This window comes from Triticum urartu, chromosome 7A (genome assembly GCF_056163025.1).
Source record: "Triticum urartu cultivar PI428250 chromosome 7A, HENAU_Tu73, whole genome shotgun sequence".
Taxonomy (NCBI): domain Eukaryota; kingdom Viridiplantae; phylum Streptophyta; class Magnoliopsida; order Poales; family Poaceae; genus Triticum; species Triticum urartu.
Window position 1 is genome coordinate 87,368,430 of NC_141879.1, and position 26,922 is coordinate 87,395,351.

A 26,922-nucleotide genomic window follows, 5' to 3' on the forward strand; every position below is an offset into this window, starting at 1 on the left:
TCTCAGTGGCCCAACGATGTCCAGCCCCCAAACAGTGAAGGGCCAGACAAGTGGAATGGTTTTCAGGGCTGACGCGGGCTTGTGCGGCATATTGGAGTAATACTGACACCCTTCACATTTGTCGACTATCTCTTTAGCCATCTCATTGGCCCTTGGCCAGTAGAACCCCGCTTGGTATGCTTTAGCCACAATGGTCCGAGAGGACGCATGATGACCATAGGTCCCCGAGTGGATATCGTTAAGGATCATCTGACCTTCTTCTGGTGTGATACACTTCTGGCCGACCCCAGTCGCGCTTTCCCTATATAACTGTCCCTTTATGACTGTAAAGGCCTTGGATCGACGAACGATCTGTCAAGCCTCTTCCTCGTCTTCTGGGAGTTCTTTCCTTAGGATGTACGCGATGTACGGTTCTGTCCAGACAGGAGTGATAACGAGCACTTCCATTATCAGACTGACCACAGCTGGAACTTCAACTTCAGTCGGATCCGTGGCGCTTTTTGGCTACGGGGCCTCTTCCATGAAGGGATCCTCCTGGACTGATGGTGTGTGGATGTGTTCCAAAAACACGTTGCTGGGAATGGCTTCTCTTTTGGAACCTATTTTTGCCAAATCATCAGCTGCTTGATTTTTCAGTCGGGGTATGTGATGAAGCTCTAACCCCTCGAATTTCTTCTCCAGCTTTCTCACTGCATTGCAATAACCAGACATGGCTGGACTTCTGACATCCCACTCCTTCATCACCTGATTAACGACCAAATCTGAGTCGCCATAGACCATGAGGCGACGGACGCCGTGTGAGATGGCCATGCGCAACCCATATAGAAGTGCTTCATATTCTTCCTCGTTATTGGAGGAATCAAAATGGATTTGAAGAACATATCTGAGTTTATCTCCTCTGGGGGAGACCAACACCACTCCGGCACCGGAACCACTCAACATCTTGGAGCCGTCGAAAAACATAGTCCAATGCTCCGAGTGAATCTGAGTCGGCAGCTGCTGTTCAATCCACTCGGTGACGAAATCTGCGATTGCTTGGGACTTGATAGCTTTCTTTGCCTCAAACTTGATATCAAGGGGAAGGAGTTCAATCGCCCATTTTGCCACTCGACCAGTTGCATCCCTGTTATGCAGGATCTCTGATAATGGAGCGTCGCTGACAACTGTAATGGAATGATCAGAGAAGTAGTGAGCAACTTTCTTGGTGGTCATATAAATCCCATGTACAAGCTTCTGATAGTGAGGATATCTTTGCTTCGATGGGGTCAAGACTTCAGAAATATAATATACTGGGCGCTGAACTTTGAAGGTTTTCCCTTCTTCTTCCCGCTCGACCGTAAGTACCGTACTGACGACTTGTCTTGTGGCTGCAATGTAAAGCAGCAAAGGCTCTTTGCTGATTGGGGCAGCAAGCATCGGCTGGGTGGAGAGCAGAGCTTTGAGCTCTGCAAACGCTGCATCAGCTTCGGGAGTCCACTCAAACTTGTTGGACTTCTTCATCAATCGGTAAAGAGGTAATGCCTTTTCATCGAGACGAGATATGAATTGACTTAGGGCGGCCAAACAACCAGTAAGCTTCTGGACATCGTGCACTCGCACGGGGCTTTTCATTCGGAGTATAGTGCCAACTTTTTCTGGATTGGCGTCGATTCCCCGTTCGGAAACAAGAAAGCCGAGTAACTTTCCGCCAGGGACTCCAAATGTACACTTTGATGGATTAAGCTTGATATCATACCTCCTGAGGTTGGCAAAGGTTTCAGCAAGGTCAGTCAGCAGGTCGGAACCCTTCCGTGACTTGACCACAATATCATCCATGTATGCTTCCACGTTCCGACTGATTTGAGTGAGTAAACACTTCTGAATCATCCTCATGAATGTGGCTCCGGCATTCTTGAGGCCGAACGGCATGATAACATAATAGAAGCACCCGAATGGAGTGATGAAAGCTGTCTTGATCTCGTCAGGTCCATGACGGATCTGATGGTACCCGGAATAGGCGTCTAAAAAAGACAGTCGCTCACATCCCGCAGTCGAGTCGACTATCTGGTTGATGCGAGGGAGAGGAAAATGATCTTTCGGGCAGGCCCGATTGATATGTTTAAAGTCAATGCACATGCGAAGTGACTTGTCCTTCTTGGGGAGCCACTCGGAGTGGTAGATTTCTCGGATGAACTCCGCTGCTAAGAGCCGAGCCACCTCTTCACCAATAGCTTTTCTCTTTTGGACGGCGGACCGTCGAAGATGTTCCTTGACAGGTTTTACTTTTGAGTCGACTCTCAGGCGATGCTTAGCCAGCTCCCTGGGAACACCTGGCATGTCAGAAGGCTTCCATGCGAAGATGTCCCAGTTCTCACGGAGGAACTGGATGAGCGCTTCTTCCTATTTGGAGTCGAGTGTTGTCGAGATATGAGTCGGGGCGGCGCTGGGGTCGGTCGGGTGGATGTGAGCTGTCTTCGTGTCGCCAGTCAACTGGAAAGCTAACTCTGTAGCGGGCTTCTTGGCTCGCAACAGATCACTCGGGTCCACAGTCTTCTGGTATTCCTGCAACTCCACCACTGCCACCTGTGCATCGGCGATCTTCGAACCCTTCTGAAAACATTCTTCCGCTTTCTTCCGATTGCTCGTAATGGTGATCACACCTTTGGGGCCAGGCATCTTCAATTTGAGATACACGTAACATGGTCGGGCCATGAAGCGTGCATAAGCCGGCCTGCCCAAAATAGCGTGATAGACACTCTGGAAGTCTACAACTTCAAATGTCAATTTTTCTTTGCGGTAATTCTTGGAATCACCGAAAACCACATCAAGAGCAATCTGGTCGAGTGATTCAGCCTTCTTCCCAGGAATGACTCCACGGAACCTCATGTTGCTGGCACTGAGTCTGGACATCGGAATGCCCATCCCCTTCAACGTCTCAGCGTATAATATGTTCAAACCACTGCCACCATCCATCAGGACTTTGGTCAGTCGAGTGCCTTCAACAACTGGGTCGACCACCAAAGCTTGCCTCCCAGGGGTGGCAATGTGCGTTGGGTGGTCGGACTGGTCGAATGTTATGGCAGTCTGAGACCATTTCAGGTAACCAGGTGTCGCCGGAGCGACCATATTCACCTCTCGGTTAATAACTTTCAGTCGACTTTTGCTCTCAACATCAGCAAAAATCATCAGGGTGGAATTGACTTGAGGGTATCCGTCATCACTGTCCTATTTGTCCTCGACCTTGTCTGACTCCTTTTCCTTTCCCCTGGGCTGCTTGCCCTGGAACTGCTGGATCAAGAGTCGACACTGCCGAGTGGTATGTTTCGGGTAAATAAAATTACCCTCTTCATCTTTCTTCGTGTGGACGAGACACAGTAAGTCCAACACATCATTTCCCTCCTGGTCTTTAACCTTTTTGGGGTTCCAAGGCCCTTTAGGTTTCCCTTTAGACTTTCCTTCAGCCAAAGCTAAGGCTTCCCCGGGAGCCGCTGGCTCGGCTTTCCGCTTCTATTTCCGACTGGAATTGCCTCCGGTTTCCTGGGCGACTGACTTGAGGTTGCCACTCCTGAGTCGATCCTCATCTTCGCCGTTAGCGTACTTGGTGGCAATCTCCATCATCCGATTCAGGGACATATCTCCGGTTCGACCGAATTTCAAATTCAGTTCTATGTATTTGACGCCTTCCTTGAAGGCACAAACTGCTTGGTGGTTAGGCACATTCTCCACCGAGTGATGTAACGTGATCCATCTCTGGATGTAATCCCTCAAAGTTTCATTCGGCTTTTGCACACAAGACCGCAGTTCCGTCAGTCCTGCTGGTCGCTTGCATGTGCCTTCAAATGTGGTGACGAACACTCAGGAGAGATCTTCCCAAGTGTAAATGCTGCTAGGCGCTAGCTGGTTTAGCCACGCTCTGGCCGAGCCCTCCAACATGAGAGGCGGGTGCTTCATGGCCACTTCATCATTGCCGCCACCAATCTGGACGGCCACTCGGTAGTCCTCAAGCCAAGTATCGGGCTTGGACTCGCCAGTGAATTTACTGACTCCAGTCGCCAACCTGAAATTGGGAGGAATCACAGCAGCCCTGATGGCTCTACTAAAGCACTCTGGCCCCGAAATATGTACTCTGCTGCTGGCAGGCGCATCTCTGTCGTGGCCTTCTCGATGAGCCCTGTTCCTGTCGACCAGACCTTGGACGAGGATGGATCTCGCGTCAAAGCCTGGCCCTCTGGGGTTGACTGGAATCCTTTGCCCACCACTATGAGGGCGCCTGTCGTCCTGCTGGCGGGGCACATACGACCCGCTCCTCGGGGAGGCGTGGGCACTCGACGTCGACCGTCACAATCGACTCGGTGATCATACTGCTCATGGTTCCCATACTGGTCATGCCGGTCTCCACGTCCCTCACGCCTCGGGGGCGATCTCGGGCTGTGAGCCGACTGGACTGTGTCCGCAGCAACGGATCTGCTGTGAATTCTGTTCCGCGACTGAGAAACAACGGAATTCTGATCTCCCGGAGTAACGCTCTGATCTGCAGCAAGCCTCTGCCAGCCTCTGACTGGGAAGGCTGAATCGACTCCGCTATACGGGCTGCAGCTGCTAAATTCTGAATCGGAGTCCGATATACCTGCGGGGGCGGGAAGAGCTGACGTCGACTGGATTCGGGAACCCGTTGTCGTGCCCGCTCGTCGAGTGCTCGCTGGAGGTTCTCCAGTCGAGTGCGCCCGGCCAAGTTTGCCAGGCGCGCATCCTCCAAGGCGCGAGCCTCGGGGGTTTCTCCAACGATAGGAGTGTGCAGCGCATCCACATTCCGGCGGCGAAGTTCTTCTCTCTGCAGCGACGTGAGAGGCTCGGGAAGATACTCCTCATGGGGACACGACGGGTCGCCTCCTCCCGTGCCTCCGTCGGTGCGGGTGAAACCGGGGGGACTGGGCGGTCCGTCGACCATCAGAACCTCTGCCGCCGGATCACTGCTGTCGCACTCGGATGCAGTCTCTTCGGAGCCAGTCGACAGGTTGAACAGGCCGTAGAGGGATTCGTCGGGCTCAATCGCCGCGACTTGAGGGATGGCCGACTGACGGGCCACCGCGTGTCTCACCCACCGCTGAAGTCTCGACCGACTGGAGCGCTTGCGCCGGCGGGAAACAGGGAGGGAGGACAACACAGGAGCCGACCGGTAGGGGGTCGACGATTGCCGCAGGAGAACGCCGCGGACGCACGCGCTAAAGTGCGTTGCCCCGCAGACAGGGAGTGCGTCCACGTCGAGCGGAGCCTCCTAAAGCCAGGCGGAGTCGTCGGCGATGAACGTGAGCGCGTCGAGACGGATCTCGCGGCCCTCCACCAAAACTCCGTCGAAAACCATGATGATTCGGGTCGGAAAAGATCGCAACTCCTCCAACAAAACGCTAAAACACTTGCCCCACGGTGGGCGCCAACTGTCGTGGTTCTAAGTCTGACAGTAATGTAGGGGGGTAAGTATGGAGAGGCGAGATCTTAGCTACGGAGAAGTTGTAAGGACGCAAGGTTTACGAGTTCAGGCCCTTCTCGGAAGAAGTAAAAACCCTACGTCTCGGAGCCCGGAGGCGGTCGACTAGATTATGTGAGTATGAGTTACAAAGGTGCGAACCCTTGTCTCGGAGGAGGGGGTGGCTTATATAGAGTGCGCCAGGACCCCGGCCAGCCCACGTTACGAAGGGTTCAATGTACATTAAGGCAGGGCGTTACTGGTAACGCTAGTAATAAAGTGCTATGATGACCATAAAAGCTATTTAATGACCGACCGTTAGCGTGCGGGGTGACTTTAGGTCTCCTGGCCGTCGAGTGGTTGGATCTTGGTCGAGTGATCGCTTCTTGGTCGAGTGACTTCGAGTCTGTCGAGTGGAACACCTTCAAGTCGATTGAAAGGTGATTTCTTCTAGAGATGTCCTTGGGTAGGGCAGTTAGGACAGGTCCATGACCCTACCCTAGGTACATAGCTTCATCACCGGTCGCACCCCCCCTTGCTTCTTTATATACGGGGGCAGGGGGGCACCCCATAGACACAACAACTGATCGTTTGATCTTTTAGCCGTGTGCAGTGCCCCCCTCCACCATAGTCCACCTCGATAATACTGTAGCAGTGCTTAGGTGAAGCCCTGCATCAGTAGAACATCATCATCATCACCACGCCGTCATGCTAACGAAACTCTCCCTTAACACTCGGCTGGATCGGAGTTCAAGGGACGTCATCGGGCTGAACGTGTGCTGAACTCGGAGGAGACGTACGTTCGGTACTTGATTGGTCGGATCGTGAAGACGTACGACTACATCAGCCGCGTTGTGCTAACGCTTCTGCTTTCGGTCTATGAGGGTACGTGGACAACAATCTCCCCTCTCGTTGCTATGCATCACAATGATCTTGCGTGTGCGTAGGAATTTTTTTGAAATTACTATGTTCCCCAAAAGTGGTATCAGAGCCAGGTATTATGCGTAGATTTCATATGCACGAGTAGAACACAAGTGAGTTGTGGGCGATATAAGTCATACTGCTTACCAGCATGTCATACTTTGGTTCGGCGGTATTGTTGGATGAAGCGGCCCGGACCGATATTACGCGTACGCTAACGCGAGACTGGCTCTACTGACGTGCTTTGCACACAAGTGGCTGGCGGGTGTCAGTTTCTCCAACTTTAGTTGAACCGAGTGTGGCTACGCCCGGTCCTTGAGATGGTTAAAACAACACCAACTTGAGAAACTATCGTTGTGGTTTTGATGTGTAGGTAAGAACGGTTCTTGCTAAACCAGTAACAGCCACGTAAAATTTGCAACAACAAAGTAGAGGACGTCTAACTTGTTTTTGCAGGGCATGTTGTGATGTGATATGGTCAAGACATGATGCTAAATTTTATTGTATGAGATGATCATGCTTTGTAACAGAGTTATCGGCAACTGGCAGGAGCCATATGGTTGTCGCTTTATTGTATGCAATGCAATCGCCCTGTAATGCTTTACTTTATCACTAAGCGATAGCGATAGTTGTGGAAGCATAAGATTGGCGAGACGACAACGATGCTATGATGGAGATCAAGGTGTCGCGCCGGTGACGATGGTGATCATGACGGTGCTTCGGAGATGGAGATCACAAGCACAAGATGATGATGGCCATATCATATCACTTATATTGATTGCATGTGATGTTTATCTTTTATGCATCTTATCTTGCTTTGATTGATGGTAGCATTATAAGATGATCCCTCACTAAATTATCAAAGTATAAGTGTTCTCCCTGAGTATGCACCGTTGTGAAAGTTCTTCGTGCTAAGACACCATGTGATGATCGGGTGTGATAGGCTCTACGTTCAAATACAATGGGTGCAAAACAGTTGCACACGCGGAATACTCAAGTTAAACTTGACGAGCCTAGCATATAACATATATGGCCTCAGAACACGGAGACCAAAAGGTCGAGCGTGAATCATATAGTAGATATGATCAACATAGTGATGTTCACCATTGAAACTACTCCATCTCACGTGATGATCGGACATGGTTTAGTTGATATGGATCACGGGATCACTTAGAGGATTAGAGGGATGTCTATCTAAGTGGGAGTTCTTAAATAATATGATTAATTGAACTTAAATTTATCATGAACTTAGTTCCTGATAGTATCTTGCTTGTCTATGTTGATTGTAGATAGATGGCCCGTGCTGTTGTTCCGTTGAATTTTAATGCGTTCCTTGAGAAAGCAAAGTTGAAAGATGATGGTAGCAATTACACGGACTGGGTCCGTAACTTGAGGATTATCCTCATTGCTGCTTAGAAGAATTACGTCCTGGAAGCACCGCTAGGTGTACCACCTGCACTAGCAACTGCAGACATTGTGAATGCCTGACAGACACGTGTTGATGACTACTCAATAGTTCAGTGTGCCATGCTTTACGGCTTAGAATCGGGACTTCAATGACGTTTTGAACGTTATGGAGCATATGAGATGTTCCAGGAGTTGAAGTTAATATTTCAAAAGAATGCCCGGATTGAGATATATGAAGTCTCCAATAAGTTCTACAGCTGCAAGATGGAGGAGAATAGTTCTGTCAGTGAGCATATACTCAAGATGTTTGGGTACTGCAATCACTTGATTCAACTGGGAGTTAATCTTCCGGATGATAGCATCATTGACAGAATCTCCAATCACTGCCACCAAGCTACAAGAGCTTCGTGATGAACTATAATATGCAAGGGATGGATAAGACAATTCCCGAGCTCTTCGCAATGCTAAAGGCAGCGGAGGTAGAAATCAAGAAGGAGCATCAAGTGTTGATGGTCAATAAGACCACCAGTTTCAAGAAAAAGGGCAAAGGGAAGAAAAAGGGGAACTTCAAGAAGAACAACAAGCAAGTTGCTGCTCAGGAGAAGAAACCCAAGTCTGGACCTAAGCCTGAGACTGAGTGCTTCTACTGCAAGCAGACTGGTCACTGGAAGCGGAACTACCCCAAGTATTTGGCGGATAAGAAGGATGGCAAGGTGAACAAAGGTATATGTGATATACATGTTATTGATGTGTACCTTACTAATGCTTGCAGTAGAACCTGGGTATTTGATACTGGTTCTGTTGCTAATATTTGCAACTCAAAACAGGGGCTACAGATTAAGCGAAGATTAGCTAAGGACGAGGTGACGATGCGCGTGGGAAATGGTTCCAAAGTCGATGTGATCGCGGTCGGCGCGCTACCTCTACATCTACCTTTGGGATTAGTATTAGACCTAAATAATTGTTATTTGGTGCCAGCGTTGAGCATGAACATTATATCTAGATCTTGTTTGATGCAAAATGGTTATTCATTTAAATCAGAGAATAATGGTTTTTCTATTTATATGAGTAATATCTTTTATGGTCATGCACCCTTGAAGAGTGGTCTATTTTTGCTAAATCTCGATAGTGGTGATACACATATTCATAACATTGAAGCCAAAAGATGCAAAATTGATAATGATAGTGCAACTTATTTGTGGCACTGCCGTTTAGGTCATATCGGAGTAAAGCGCATGAAGAATCTCCATACTGATGGAATTTTAGAACCACTTGATTATAAATCACTTGGTGCTTGCAAACCGTGCCTCATGGGCAAGATGACTAAAACGCCATTCTCCGGAACTATGGAGAGAGCAGCAAACTTGTTGGAGATCATACATACAGATGTATGTGGTCTGACGAATGTTGAGGCTCGTGGCGGATATTGTTATTTTCTCACCTTCACAGATGATTTAAGCAGATATGGGTATATCTACTTAATGAAACATAAGTCTGAAACATTTGAAAAGTTCAAAGAATTTTAGAGTGAAGTTGAAAATCATCGTAACAAGAAAATAAAGTTTCTACGATCTGATCGTGGAGGAGAATATTTGAGTTATGAGTTTGGTCTTCATTTGAAACAATGCGGAATAGTTTCACATCTCACGCCACCCGGAACACCACAGCGTAATGGTGTGTCCGAACGTCGTAATCGTACTTTACTAGATATGGTGCGATCTATGATGTCTCTTACTGATTTACCGCTATCGTTTTGGGGTTATGCTTTAGAGACGGCCGCATTCACCTTAAATAGGGCACCATCGAAATCCGTTGAGACGACGCCTTATGAACCGTGGTTTGGTAAGAAACCAAAGTTGTCGTTTCTGAAAGTTTGGGGCTGCGATGCTTATGTGAAAAAGCTTCAACCTGATAAGCTCGAACCCAAATCGAAGAAATGTGTCTTCATAGGATACCCAAAGGAGACTGTTGGGTACACCTATCACAGATCCGAAGGCAAGACTTTTGTTGCTAAATTCGGAGTTTCTCTAGAGAAGGAGTTTCTCTCAAAAGAAGTGAGTGAGAGGAAAGTAGAACTTGATGAGGTAACTGTACCTGCTCCCTTATTGGAAAGTAGTTCATCACAGAAACCGGTTTCTGCGACACCTACACCAATTAGTGAGGAAGTTAATGATGATGATCATGAAACTTTAGATCAAGTTGTTACTGAACCTCGTAGGTCAACCAGAGTAAGATCCGCGCCAGAGTGGTACGGTAATCCTATTCTGGAAGTTATGTTACTAGACCATGACAAACCTACGAACTATAAAGAAGCGATGGTGAGCCCAGATTTCGCAAAATGGCTTGAGGCCATGAAATCTGAGATGGGATCCATGTATGAGAACAAAGTGTGGACTTTGGTTGACTTGCCCGTTGATCGGCAAGCAATTGAGAATAAATGGATCTTCAAGAAGAAGACTGACGCTGACGGTAATGTTACTGTCTATAAAGCTTGACTTGTTGCAAAAGGTTTTCGACAAGTTCAAGGGATTGACTATGATGAGACCTTCTCACCCGTAGCGATGCTTAAGTCTGTCCGAATCATGTTAGCAATTGCCGCATTTTATGATTATGAAATTTGGCAAATGGATGTCAAAATTGCATTCCTGAATGGATTTCTGGAAGAAGAGTTGTATATGATGCAACCAGAAGGTTTTGTCGATCCAAAGGGAGCTAACAAAGTGTGCAAGCTCCAGCGATCCATTTATGGACTGGTGCAAGCCTCTCGGAGTTGGAATAAACATTTTGATAGTGTGATCAAAGCATTTGGTTTTATACAGACTTTTGGAGAAGCCTGTATTTACAAGAAAGTGAGTGGGAGCTCTGTAGCATTTCTAATATTATATGTGGATGACATATTGTTGATTGGAAATGATATAGAATTTCTGGATAGCATAAAAGGATACTTGAATAAGAGTTTTTCAATGAAAGACCTCGGTGAAGCTGCTTATGTATTGGGCATCAAGATCTATAGAGATAGATCAAGACGCTTAATTGGACTTTCACAAAGCACATACCTTGACAGAGTTTTGAAGAAGTTCAAAATGGATCAAGCAAAGAAAGGGTTCTTGCCTGTGTTACAAGGTGTGAAGTTGAGTAAGACTCAATGCCCGACCACTTCAGAAGATAGAGAGAAAATGAAAGATGTTCCCTATGCTTCAGCCATAGGCTCTATCATGTATGCAATGCTATGTACCAGACCTGATGTGTGCCTTGCTATAAGTCTAGCAGGGAGGTACCAAAGTAATCCAGGAGTGGATCACTGGACAGTGGTCAAGAACATCCTGAAATACCTGAAAAGGACTAAGGATATGTTTCTCGTTTATGGAGGTGACAAAGAGCTCATCGTAAACGGTTACGTTGATGCAAGCTTTGACACTAATCCAGATGATTCTAAATCGCAAACTAGATACGTGTTTACATTGAACGGTGGAGCTGTCAGTTGGTGCAGTTCTAAACAAAGTGTTGTGGCGGGATCTACGTGTGAAGCGGAGTACATAGCTGCTTCGGAAGTAGCAAATGAAGGAGTCTGGATGAAGGAGTTCATATCCGATCTAGGTGTAACCCGGTGCATCGGGTCCAATGAAAATCTTTTGTGACAATACTGGTGCAATTGCCTTGGCGAAGGAATCTAGATTTCACAATAGAACCAAGCACATCAAGAGATGCTTCAATTCCTTCCGGGATTTAGTCCAAGTGGGAGACATAGAAATTTGCAAGATACATACGGATCTGAATGTTGCAGACCCATTGACTAAGCCTCTTCCACGAGCAGAACATGATCAGCACCAAGGCTCCATAGGTGTTAGAATCATTACTGTGTAATCTAGATTATTGACTCTAGTGCAAGTGGGAGACTGAAGGAAATATGCCCTAGAGGCAATAATAAAGTTATTATTTATTTCCTTATATCATGATAAATGTTTATTATTCATGCTAGAATTGTATTAACTGAAAACATAATACATGTGTGAATACATAGACAAACAGAGTGTCACTAGTATGCCTCTACTTGACTAGCTCGTTGATCAAAGATGGTTAGGTTTCCTAACCATTTACATGGGTTGTCATTTGATTAAAGGGATCACACCATTAGGAGAATGATGTGATTGACTTGACCCATTCCGTTAGCTTAGCACCCAATCGTTTAGTATGTTGCTATTGCTTTGTTCATGACTTATACATGTTCCTATGACTATGAGATTATGCAACTCCCGTTTATCGGAGGAACACTCTGTGTGCTACCAAACATCACAACGTAACTGGGTGATTATAAAGGTGCTCTACAGGTGTCTCCGAAGGTACTTGTTGGGTTGGCGTATTTCGAGATTAGGATTTGTCACTCTGATTGTCGGAGAGGTATCTCTGGGCCCTCTCGGTAATGCACATCACTTAAGCCTTGCAAGCATTGCAACTAATGAGTTAGTTGCGGGATGATGTATTACAGAACGAGTAAAGAGACTTGTCGGTAATGAGATTGAACTAGGTATTGAGATACCAACGATCGAATCTCGGGCAAGTAACATACCGATGACAAAGGGAACAACATATGTTGTTATGCGGTCTGACCGATAAAGATCTTCGTAGAATATGTGGGAGCCAATATGAACATCCAGGTTCTGCTATTGGTTATTGACCGGAGACGTGTCTCGGTCATGTCTACATAGTTCTCGAACCCGTAGGGTCCGCACGCTTAACGTTTCGATGACAGTTATATTATGAGTTTATATGTTTTGATGTACCGAAGGTTGTTCGCAGTCCCGGATGTGACCACGGACATGACGAGGAGTCTCGAAATGGTCGAGACATGAAGATTGATATATTGGAAGCCTATGTTTGGATATCGGAAGTGTTCCGGGTGAAATCGGGATTTTACCGGAGCACCGGGAGGTTACCGGAACCCCCCGGGGACTTAATGGGCCTTAGTGGGCCTTGGTGGAAAGAGAGGAGAGGCGGCCAGGGCATGGGCCGCGCCCCCTCCCCCCTAGTCCGAATAGGAAAAGGAGAGGGGGGCGCCGCCCCCCTTCCTTCTTCTCCTCCACCTCTTTCCCCTCTCTCTCCTAGTCCAACAAGGAAAAGGGGGAGTCCTACTCCCGGTAGGAGTAGGAGTCCTCCTGGCGCGCCCCTTCTCTAGGCCGGCCGCACCCCCCTTGCTCCTTTATATATAGGGGCAGGGGGCACCCCATAGACACAACAATTGATCGTTTGATCTTTTAGCCATGTACGGTGCCCCCCTCCACCATAGTCCACCTCGGTAATACTGTAGCAGTGCTTAGGCGAAGCCCTGCGTCGGTAGAACATCATCATCGTCACCACGCCGTCGTGCTGACGAAACTCTCCCTCAACACTCGGCTGTATCGGAGTTCGAGGGACGTCATCAGGCTGAACGAGTGTTGAACTCGGAGGTGCATACGTTCGGTAGTTGATCGGTCGGATCGTGAAGACGTACGACTACATCAACCGCGTTGTGCTAACGCTTCCGCTTTCGGTCTACGAGGGTACGTGGACAAAAATCTCCCCTCTCGTTGCTATGCATCACCATGATCTTGCGTGTGCGTAGGAAATTTTTTGAAATTACTACGTTCCCCAACATTGTCACCACGGGTATGCCACACAAGGCATACATCAAGTGTTCTCAAATCCTTAAAGACTCAATCCGATAAGATAACTTCAAAGGGAAAATTCAATCCATTACAAGAGAGTAGAGGGGGGAAACATCATAAGATCCTAATATAATTGCAAAGCTCGCGATACACCAAGATTGTACCACCTCAAGAACACGAGATAGAGAGATCAAACACGTAGCTACTGGTACATACCCTCACCCCCGAGGGAGAACTACTCCCTCCTCGTCATGGAGAGCACCGGGATGATGAAGATGGCCACCGGAGAGGGATTGCCCCCTCCGGCAGGGTGCCGAAATGGGTCTAGATTGGTTTTCGGTGGCTACGGAGGCTTCTGGCGGCGGAACTCCCGATCTATTGTGCTCCCCGATCGTTTTAGGGTATATGGAGATATATGGGAGGAAGAAGTACGTCCGGGGAGCCACAAGGGGCCCACGAGGGTGGAGGGCGCGCCCTAGGGGGGTGGGCCCACCCCCCTACCTCGTGGCTTCCTCGAAGCTTCCTTGACGTGGACTCCAAGTCTCCCGGGTTGTTTTCCTTCCAAAAATAACTTCTCCGGAAGGTTTCATTCTGTTTCGACTCCGTTTGATATTCCTTTTCTTCGAAACATTGAAACAAGGGAAAAACAGTAACTGGCACTGGGCTATGGGTCAATTGGTTAGTTCCAAAAATAATATAAATGTGCATAATAAAGCCCAATAATGTCCAAAACAGAAGATAATATAGCATGGAGCAATAAAAAATTATAGATACGTTGGAGATGTATCAGCATCCCCAAGCTTAATTCCTGCTCGTCCTTGAGTAGGTAAATTATAAAAACAGAATTTTTGATGAGTATTGCTACTTGGCATAATTTCAATGTAATTCTTCTTAATTGTGTATGAAAATTCAGATCCGAAAGATTCAAGATAAAAGTTTAATATTGACATAAAAATAATAATATTTCAAGCATACTAACTAAGCAATCATGTCTTCTCAAAATAACATGGCCAAAGAAAGTTCAACCCTACAAAATCATATAGTTTGGTCATGCTCCATTTTTGTCACACAAGAATGCTCTCATCATGCACAACCCCGATGACAAGCCAAGCAATTGTTTCACACTTTAGTAATCTCAAACTTTTTTCAACTTTCACGCAATACATGAGCGTGAGCCATGGATATAGCACTATGGGTGGAATAGAATATGATGATGGGGGTTATGTGGAGAAGACAAAAGGAGAAAGTCTCACATCAACGAGGCTAATCAATGAGCTATGGAGATGCCCATCGATTGATGTTAATGCAAGGAGTAGGGATTGCCATGCAACGGATGCACTAGAGCTATAAATGTATGAAAGCTCAACAAAAGAAACTAAGTGGGTGTGCATCCAACTTGCTTGCTCACGAAGACCTAGGGCACTTGAGGAGGCCCATTGTTGGAATATACAAGCCAAGTTCTATAATGAAAATTTCCCACTAGTATATGAAAGTGACAAAACAAGAGACTCTCTATCATGAGGATTATGGTGCTACTTTGAAGCACAAGTGTGGCAAAGGATAGTAGCATTGTCCCTTCTCTCTTTTTCTCTCATTTTTTGGGCCTTATGTTTTTTGGGGGGGCCTTCTCTCTTTTTTATGGCCTTTTTAATTACTCACTTGGGACAATGCTTTAGAAAATGATGATGATGACACTTCTATTTATTTACAACTCAATGATTACAACTCGATACTAGAACAAAGTATGACTCTATATGAATGCTTCCGGCGGTGTACCAGGATTGCGATGAATCAAGAGTGACATGTATGAAAAATTATGAACGGTGGCTTTGCCACAAATACGATGTCAACTACATGATCATGCAAAGCAATATGACAATGATGATGCGTGCCATAATAAATGCAACGGTGGAAAGTTGCATGGCAATATATCTCAGAATGGCTATGGAAATGCCATAATAGGTAGGTATGGTGGCTGTTTTGAGGAAGATATAAGGAGGTTTATGTGTGAAAGAGCGTATCATATGACGGGGTTTGGATGCACTGGCGAAGTTTGCACCAACTCTCAATATGAGAAAGGGCTATGCACGGTACCGAAGAGGCTAGCAATGATGGAAGGGTGAGAGTGCGTATAATCCATGGACTCAACATTAGTCATAAAGAACTCACATACTTATTGCAAAAATCTACAAGTCATCAAAAACCAAGTATTACGCGCATGCTCCTACGGGGATAGATTGATAGGAAAAGACCATCGCTCGTCCCCGACCGCCACTCATAAGGAAGACAATCAAATAACACCACATGTTTCAAATTTGTTACACAATGTTTACCATACGTGCATGCTACAGGACTTGCAAACTTCAACACAGGTATTCCTCAAATTCACAACTACTCAACTAGCACAACTTTGATATCACTATCTCCATATCTCAAAACAATCATCAAGCATCAAACTTCTCTTAGTATTCAAAACACTCATAAGAAAGTTTTTACTAATCTTGAATACCTAGCATATTAGGATTATTTAAGCAAATTACCATGCTATTTAATACTCTCAAAATAATCTAAGTGAAGCATGAGAGTTCATCTATTTCTTCAAAATAAAACTACCACCATGCTCTAAAAGATATAAGTGAAGTACTAGAGCAAACAACAAACTACTCCGAAAGATATAAGTGAAGATCAATGAGTAGTCGAATAATTATGCAACCATGTGAAGACTCTCTAACATTTAATAATTTCAGATCTTGGTATTTTATTCAAGCAGAAAGAAAAACTAAATAAAATGAATTGACGCTCCAAGCAAAACACATATCTTGTGGGGAATAAAAATATAGCTCCAAGTAGAGTTACCGATGAACGAAGACGAAAGAGGGGATGCCTTCCGGGGCATCCCCAAGCTTAGGCTCTTGGTTTTCCTTGAATATTACCTTGGGGTGCCTTGGGAATCCCCAATATTAGGCTCTTGCCACACCTTATTCCATAGTCCATCGAATCTTTACCCAAAACTTGAAAACTTCACAACACAAAACTTAACAGAAAACTCGTAAGCTCCGTTAGTAAAAGAAAACAAAAGACTACTTCAAGGTACTGTAATGAACTCATTCTTTATTTATATTGGTGTTAAACCTACTGTATTCCAACTTCTCTATGGTTTATAAACTATTTTACTAGCCATAGATTCATCAAAATAAGCAAACAACACACGAAAAACAGAATCTGTCAAAAACAGAACAGTCTGTACTAATATGTAGCTAGCGCAAGATCTGGAACCCCAAAAATTCTAAAATAAATTTCTGGACGTGAGGAATTTATCTATTAATCATCTGCAAAAAGAATTAACTAAATATCACTTTCCAAATAAAAATGGAAGCAGTTCTCGTGAGCGCTAAAGTTTCTGTTTTTTACCGCAAGATAACAAGACTTTCCCCAAGTCTTCCCAACGGTTCTACTTGGCACAAACACTAATTAAACACAAAAAACACAACCAAAACAGAGGCTAGGTAAATTATTTATTACTAAACAGGATCAAAAAGCAAGGCATAAAAATAAAATTGGGTTGCCTCCCAACAAGCGCTATCGTTTAACGCCCCTAGCTAGGCATGATGATTTCAATGATGCTCACATAAAAGATAAGGATTGAAACATAAAGAGAGCATCATGAAGAATATGACTAACACATTTAAGTCTAACCCACTTCCTATGCATAGGGATTTTGTGAGCAAACAACTTATGTGAACAATAATCAACTAGCATAGGAAGGCAAAACAAGCATAACTTTAAAAGTTTAGGCACATAGAGAGGAAACTTGATATTATTGCAATTCCTACAAGCATATATTCCTCCCTCATAATAATTTTCAGTAGCATCATGAATGAATTCAACAATATAACCAGCACCTAAAGCATTCTTTTCATGATCTACAAGCATAGAAAATTTACTACTCTCCACATAAGCAAGATTCTTCTCATTCGGAATAGTGGAAGTATCATAAGAAAAAGGGTAATCATAATCATGACAAGTTTTATAAATATAATCATCACTACTTTTTATAGCATATGTATCATCACAATAATTATCATAATTAGCAACTTTGTTCTCATCATAATCGATTGAAACCTCTTCCAAGATAGTGGAATCATCACTAAATAAAGTCACGACCTCTCCAAATTCACATACATAATTATCATAATAAGATTCAACATCTTCCAAAATAGTGGGATCATTACTTCCTAAAATTGACACTCTTCCAAACCCACTTTCATCAATATAATCATCATAAGTAGGAGGCATGCTATCATCATTATAAATTTGCATATCAAAACTTGGGAGACTAAAAATATCATCTATAGCTTCCCAAGCTTGGGACAAACATTAATTGCAGCAAATATATTCTCAAAACATCATCTTCTTCAAACATAGCATCCCCAAGCTTGGGCCTTTTCATATCATAAGCATAATCACTTTCATCATTAATAATATGGATAGCACAAATAGTATAGGAATTATCATATTCTTCCAAGCAAGTGCCAAAAAGATTTTCAAGATCATAAGAAGAATCATTATCTTCCCAATCATAATCATCACAACAAGCAATAGGCATAACGAGATCATCATCAAGTGCATCATCTTCCACAATTATTTTTGATTTGTTTTCATGAGGCATAACAACAATGGGAGCAACATTATTTTGGAGAGATATCTTTTTACACTACTAGGAAAACCTTATACACAGAAGTTTATCAGTAGCGCGGTTTAAAAATGGGCGCTACTGCTAATTAGTAGTAGCGAGGGGTATAAAAACTGCTCTACTACTAAGTTGATAGTAGTAGCGAGGGGTATAAACTCGCACTGCTACTAAATGGTCTCCAACAATGCCCACGGGATCGGCCATAGTAGTAGCGAGGGATATAAAACCGGCGCTACTACTAAATAAGTAGTAGTAGCGCAGGTAAGACCCCACGCTACTACTAAGCGTGTCCACCCCTGCCAGATCCACACTCCCACCCCACCAACCGTCCCACACCACCCACCCCCCGTCTGTCTCAAAAAAACCACACAACCCGATCCATATCCCCAACCTCCTCTCCTCTCCCAACCCACTCGCCGCCGGCCTCCCTTCGACCTCCTCTCCTCCGTCCGTCCGCCCGCATGCCCCCTGCCGTGTGCGCCACGCCGGCGGCCGCGCGCCCGCCGCTCCCCGTCTCGTGCCACTGCCCGCCCCCGCCAGCTCCTCCTCCGCTATGGCATGTCGCTGCACCGCGACCTCCTCCCCCGCGGCATCGGCGTCGGCATGGGACTAGACCTGCTGGAGCCGGCACTTCGCGGAGATGGACCATGGCCAAGGCCAAGCGCAGGAGCCCCGATAGCACCACCAGCAGCATTGGCTCCTCCACTGTGCCCCCACGCATCCCCATGCCTCTGCCACCCGTGACCCTCTCCGTCTCCAACTCCGGTGAGCAGGGCAGAGCAGAGCACCCCCTTCCTTGCTTCCTTTCTTGCTAGGGTTTCGCTGGATTCGGGCGGGGATCACTTTCTTGTTCTTCCTAGCCTAGCCTAGGGTTGCTGAATGCTGATTCAGTAAGAGCTTACTAGTAGCTAGGGTTTCGTTGGACCCCTTAATCTCTCAATTACTTCTGTTCTGGTCCTTATTAATCCCATTATGTAAGAACCCATGCTCGCTTAGTTATCCATCCATTCACTACCTGCTACATCCATTTAATTTGTGCTCCTCTGCTAATTTGATAACAATCCTAGCCCTCTATAGTTTAGTTTCTGCTCAACTGAAGAAACTAGGCAGGCATGATGTACATGCTCTGCTCCAAGGCAATTGCTTCTGGCCGGACGTTACCACAAGGAATGCTCTGTAGAAAATGTGTTAGCTTCACTGAAAATGTGTTTCCCAGGATCTGATGCATGTGTGTGTTCGCGTGGTTGTGTGCAGGAAGTTGAAGGAAGGGGGCGGGCCATGGAGAAGCTGCTAGGTGCAGGCTCCGACCCTGAAGCCATGGATGGAAGGTACCTCTATTGCCCATCTCCTCTGTCTCTTCTTCTTCTTTTGCTGCTGCAGAGCAACCCATGTAGTGATATGGGTGCTCAATAGCCTCCGACCCTGGTTATTCTCTATGTAACAATTCATATCAGTAATTCTATCAATGACATCTATATTAAGTTCAGCGTTTATGCTTTGTGGAAGTATGTATTTACTCTATTTTGAAGCTGTTGCAGTAGTTGTTTTTGTAAAATATTTGCTAACTAGGAAATGATGCTCTCATAGACAATAACTAGCTTGTCAAATATTTGAGTAGATTTAGTGATTAGATCTTACGCCAGAGTAGGTTCATGTATATGTGCTGATTCAACTATATTAAAAGTGTTAGCCAAATTTTATTTCGTGGAATGAACACTTGAATTCAGCTCAGCATACTGGATGTTCTATCATCTTACTCCTTAGGTTTACAAACTAGTTGATGATGGTTTCCTTTGTCATGTTACTCTTGGAAGTCCATAGTCTGAAACGGTTTGTGAATGTAGTTAGCATTTCAATCTTATTCATGTGGTACTCAAGAATAAGAAGTTGCAAGTCTGTTACAATCCCTTGCTGTATGTTTATTGAAGGGGTCAGATCCTCGTGAATGTTCCACATGAGACATCCAGCACGCTTCCATGCCATGGACCCTTGACGAACGAAGGTCGAGGAAGGCCACTGCATCTATGCTCGGCCGTGAGAAGATGACATGGATCTCGTCTGCCCGCTCATCCGCTTGTTAGGTCACATCTATCTTCTCTGCTCCCTACTCTGAAAACTGAACCCCTTTCTTCTCTGTACATTTGATAAGTTGCAATTTGTCATTTCAACTAGATAGATGGTTGTATTCGTTTCGTCGTGCACTATATTTCTTGCTCAATTGTTGTTAGTGCTTAGATTGTACTAGTAGCCGTGGCACAAGTACAAGAAGGGTTTCAGATTTCTCACTTGTGCAAAGAATAAGTTCAGTCAATCTAATATTGATACTTACAGTGTAAACCTCTATATAATTTCGGTGAATTCCCTTTGTAATCTTAGTGCTTGCAATGTAAAAGTGCAGTGTAAGATAGACTATTAAAAGACTGAAACTACCACTTCAGTAATTATAGTGTAATTTAATGTGCATTTTGCCCAGTAATGTGTATTCCTTATCTTTATGGTGGCCTGAATTTAAAGTGGTGTTGGACTGTAATTTTCAGTAATGTGTCACTTCTAGTTTACCTAAATATTTTTGCATTCTTGTTAGTTTTGTGCCCCATTCTAAAGAAATCCAGTAAACGTGTACGTACGATTACGTAAATACAATATTTTACAAACCATTTAGATACAACAACCTGATCTCTGTTTTCTCTTCCACAAGAAGCTAATTTGGCTTACATGAAGGGGTGCATCCTCTTCATCTTGCAGGTGTGACTCATGTCCTCGCATTCTTACTTCACCTTCATTTCCATCAGCTTCTTGATCCTGAAATTTTAAGATAAATTGCAAGTACTCAGTATCATGTTCTTAAACAAAGCTATTGTTTTTTGCTTGAATGTTAGTGTTTTCTCTAACCTATGTATAGTGTCAACAAAGATCTAAATTACCACATGGAGATGCATTTTTTGGTGGCATCTTACATCACAGTAATTTACAATGAAGATAGGTTTACAGTGTATTTTTTATAGCAACTATAATGCATAGCTGCAGATTTTCTCGAATGCACATCTGTATTTTGTATGCATGACAGATTCTATCTTCGGTAGTGTTATCTATCTATCTGATTTATACACTGCATTCCTAAGCTGAAATATATTTTGTAACTTAAATATATAGTCCATGTTTCATTGAGTTATTTGTCACTTTTTAATCGAATATCTTTTTGTAACTGAAATATCTATGTACTTACAGTGCATATCTAATAAGGCCCTTCCCAGCGAGACCTAAGTTTAACCGAATATCTTTTTTGTCGATCGTCATAGGTTTTTATGCCCCATGTATTTAAGTGAATATCTTTTATGTCCTAATGCCTCATGTATTTATAGTAGTAATGTTCTAATTTAGTGTTTATTGAACATGCTCATGGACTCAGGGCAATGGATAAAATCTAGATGCTAAGTTGAATTTTTTCCTGCGGATTTGGTTATTGTGAAGAGATGCACATAGGGTTAATTGCTACAGATACTGAAAACTTTGAAACTAGTGACGGCGACGACCATGATCGTAATCATAAGCACCGAAGACCACTGCCATGTTCCTGCACTTTAGTATTATCTCAATCGCCGCATTGAAATAGTATGATCTATTACTTCACATTTTCTGTACCATGAGGACAACTGTCACATTGTGCCAATATATGTGTAGCCTTGAAAGGTGTCCTCTAAGTGTTGTTACTATTGATGATTTGAGTTTCAATTAACGTTCTTCACAATACGCTCCAAAATCCTATCTGAGTGTTGGATTTGAGTTGCTTGCCTAGATTATTTTCTGTGCTGCAGCATTTTATGCAGCATTTTTTGTTTTTATTTTTTTAATCCCTAATTAGTTACTAGTACCTGGGAATAAATGGTACGCTACTAGTATCTAGAATGCTAGTAGCGCCTGGTATTATAGACACGCTACCACCATTTCGTTAGTAGTAGCGCTGGTTTCCAATAGTAGTAGCGCGCACAGGAGAAGCGCGCTATAGCTATTAGCAGTAGCGAGCTTCCATTAAGCGCGCTGCTGCTACACTTGTGTAGCAGTAGCGCTGGTGAGCACGGGCTACTGCTACGTGTTAGCTGTAGCGCCTTATTAGTAGCGCCGGTCCCCGCGCTACTGATACACCTAAAACCCGCGTTGCTGCTAGCCTTTTCCCTAGTAGTGTTACCTCTCTTCCTTTTTATTTTCTTCTTCTTCACCTCATATGTGGGTTCAATCCTCTTTTTGGAGCTCCTTATTAATGAGATTGGTTGAATAGAAGGCTCCTCCTCGTTACCTGATTCATCATAAGAAATAATAGGAGAATATTGGGAAGTCTCTTCCCTTTCGTTAGTATTCTCTTCATCCTCTATTTGTTTTCTTTTTTTTTATGTAATTGGCAATATAAGGATTTTCAATGCAATTCACCGCACAATACATATAAATTTCCTCTAGATAAAAACCAAGAAGTTTATAACGGGCAAATTCTGGAAGATGCTTAGTTATATGTTTCATTTCTTCGTAACCCATAAGCAAACTGAGTTCATTATAATGTGCAAGGGAAATCAAGTCATCACAATTTTTGGACACGATTAGATCATGAAACAATTTGCATTGGATAGCTAAATGACCCTGTTCATTGCAAAGTCCACAAGTACGGCCAATAAAATTTAAATTTTCAGCACAATCATCTAGCCTTTCTGGCAACAATTTAGTTTGTAAGTACTTATGCCTCTTGCAATATCTATCTTCCCTAGTTGGTGTGTACTTACAAACCCAATGCACTCCACAAAAATTGACATGTTTATAGGAGACATTTTCATCATAAGTAGGGCAATCATCATTAGTACTATGGATATTCAAGGAGTTCATACTAACAACATTGCAATCATGCTCATCATTCAAAGATTTAGTGCCAAACATTTTAATGCATTCTTCTTCTAACACTTTGGCACAATTTTCCTTTCCATCATACTCACGAAAGATATTAAAAAGATGAAGCGTATGAGGCAAACTTAATTCCTTTTTTTATAGTTTTCTTTTATAGACTAAACTAGTGATAAAACAAGAAACTAAAAGACTCGATTGCAAGATCTAAATATATACCTTCAAGCACTCACCTCCCCGGCAACGGCATCAGAAAAGAGCTTGATGTCTACTACACAACCTTCTTCTTGTAGACGTTGTTGGGCCTCCAAGTGCAGAGGTTTGTAGGACAGTAGCAAATTTCCCTCAAGTGGATGACCTAAGGTTTATCAATCCGTAGGAGGCGTAGGATGAAGATGGTCTCTCTCAAGCAACCCTGCAACCAAATAACAAAGAGTCTCTTGTGTCCCCAACACACCCAATACAATGGTAAATTGTATAGGTGCACTAGTTCGGTGAAGAGATGGTGATACAAGTGGTATATGGATGGTAGATAAAGGTTTTTGTAATATGGAAATATAAAAACAGCAAGGTAACTAATGATAAAAGTGAGCGTAAACGGTATTGCAATGCTAGGAAACAAGGCCTAGGGTTCATACTTTCACTAGTGCAAGTCCTCTCAACAATAATAACATAATTGGATCACATAACTATCCCTCAACATGCAACAAAGAGTCGCTCCAAAGTCACTAATAGCGGAGAACAAAAAAAGAGATTATGGTAGGGTACGAAACCACCTCAAAGTTATTCTTTCCAATCAATCCGTTGGGCTATTCCTATAAGTGTCACAAACAGCCCTAGAGTTCATACTAGAATAACACCTTAAGACACAAATCAACCAAAACCCTAATGTTAGCTAGATACTCCAATGTCACCTCAAGTATCCGTGGGTATGATTATATGATATGCATCACACAATCTCAGATTCATCTATTCAACCAACACATAGAACCTCAAAGAGTGCCCCAAAGTTTCTACCGGAGAGTCAAGACAAAAACGTGTGCCAACCCTATGCATAGGTTCATGGGCGGAACCCGCAAGTTGATCACCAAAACATACATCAAGTGGATCAATAGAATATCCCATTGTCACCACGGGTATCCCACGCAAGACATACATCAAGTGTTCTCAAATCCTTAAAGACTCAGTCCGATAAGATAACTTCAAAGGGAAAACTCAATCCATTACAAGAGAGTAGAGGGGGAGAAACATCATAAGATCGAAATATAATAGCAAAGCTCGCGATACATCAAGATCGTACCACCTCAAGAACACGAGAGAGAGAGAGATCAAACACATAGCTACTGGTACATACCCTCAGCCCCGAGGGAGAACTACTCCCTCCTCGTCATGGAGAGCACCGGGATGATGACGATGGCCACCGGAGAGGGATTGCCCCCTCCGGCAGGGTGCCAGAACGAGTCTAGATTGGTTTTCTGTGGCTACGGAGGCTTCTGGCGGCGGAACTCCCGATCTATTGTGCTCCCTGGTCGTTTTAGGGTATATGGAGATATATAGGAGGAAGAAGTATGTCAGGGGAGCCACAAGGGGCCCACGAGGGTGGAGGGCGCGCCCCCTACCTCGTGGCTTCCTCGAAGCTTCCTTGACGTGGACTCCAAGTCTCCCAAGTTGCTTTCCTTCCAAAAATAACTTCTCCAAAAGGTTTCATTCCGTTTCGACTCCGTTTGATATTCCTTTTCTTCGAAACACTGAAACAAGGGAAAAACAGTAACTGGCACTGGGCTATGGGTCAATTGGTTAGTTCCAAAAATAATATAGAAGTGCATAATAAAGACCAATAATGTCCAAAACAGAAGATAATATAGCATGGAGCAATCAAAAATTATAGATACGTTGGAGATGTATCAGCATCCCCAAGCTTAATTCCTGCTCGTCCTTGAGTAGGTAAATGATAAAAACAGAATTTTTGATGAGTATTGCTACTTGGCATAATTTCAATGTAATTGTTCTTAATTGTGGTATGAAAATTCAGATCCGAAAGATTCAAGATAAAAGTTTAATATTGACATAAAAATAATAATATTTCAAGCATACTATATAAGCAATCATGTCTTCTCAAAATAACATGGCCAAAGAAAGTTCATCCGTACAAAATCATATAGTTTGGTCATGCTCCATTTTCGTCACACAAGAATGTTCTCATCATGCACAACCCCGATGACAAGCCAAGCAATTGTTTCACACTTTAGTAATCTCAAACTTTTTTCAACTTTCACGCAATACATGAGCGTGAGCCATGGATATAGCACTATGGGTGGAATAGAATATGATGATGGGGGTTATGTGGAGAAGACAAAAGGAGAAAGTCTCACATCAACGAGGCTAATCAATGAGCTATGGAGATGCCCATCGATTGATGTTAATGCAAGGAGTAGGGATTGCCATGCAACGGATGCACTAGAGCTATAAATGTATGAAAGCTCAACAAAAGAAACCAAGTGGGTGTGCATCCAACTTGCTTGCTCACGAAGACCTAGGGCACTTGAGGAGGCCCATTGTTGGAATATGCAAGCCAAGTTCTATAATGAAAAATTCTCACTAGTATATGAAAGTGACAAAACAAGAGACTCTCTATCATGAGGATTATGGTGCTACTTTGAAGCACAAGTGTGGCAAAGGATAGTAGCATTGTCCCTTCTCTCTTTTTCTCTCATTTTTTGGGCCTTCTGTTTTTTGGGGGGGCCTTCTCTCTTTTTTATGGCCTTTTTAATTACTCACTTGGGACAATGCTTTAGAAAATGATGATGATGACACTTCTATTTATTTACAACTCAATGATTACAACTCGATACTAGAACAAAGTATGACTCTATATGAATGCTTCCGGCGGTGTACCAGGATTGCGATGAATCAAGAGTGACATGTATGAAAAATTATGAACGGTGGCTTTGCCACAAATACGATGTCAACTACATGATCATGCAAAGCAATATGACAATGATGATGCGTGCCATAATAAATGCAACGGTGGAAAGTTGCATGGCAATATATCTCAGAATGGCTATGGAAATGCCATAATAGGTAGGTATGGTGGCTGTTTTGAGGAAGATATAAGGAGGTTTATGTGTGAAAGAGCGTATCATATCACGGGGTTTGGATGCACCGGCGAAGTTTGCACCAACTCTCAATATGAGAAAGGGCAATGCACGGTACCAAAGAGGCTAGCAATGATGGAAGGGTGAGAGTGCGTATAATCCATGGACTCAACATTAGTCATAAAGAACTCACATACTTATTGCAAAAATCTACAAGTCATCAAAAACCAAGCATTACGCGCATGCTCCTAGGGGGATAGATTGATAGGAAAAGGCCATCGCTCGTCCCCGACCGCCACTCATAAGGAAGACAATCAAATAACACCTCATGTTTCAAATTTGTTACACAACGTTTACCATTGGTCTTCCTGCTGCTCGGCCTTCCTGCTGCTCGAACTAAAACTAGAGCGTGAAACTTAAAATTTGGATCGACGATCGTCCATTGGTCTTTTTCCAACAATGCAGACATTTTCTTAGCATATGTTGCCTTAAACTTCACAATAAAGAAGTATTGTTGAGACACATACTGATGAACCTCACCATCTTCACCCCGATGAGTGTCATGAAAAATAGGGCATGCATGCATGGCTGCACACAGATCTGCCATTGCCTACAGCTGCATGTCTTAGTACTTAAATCCACTAGATACCTCCATTCCCTATTTTTATTATCACAGACGAGATTATGACATGGCCAACATATTGTGTATCTACAGTTCTTCTATGCTAATCCATCTTTATCATGATGATCTGCCTAATCTTGTCAAATGCTTGCCAGAGCACTCGACAAGGTTATTGGTCACATAGTCTACCTTGCATATTTTATTGAATTTGCTTC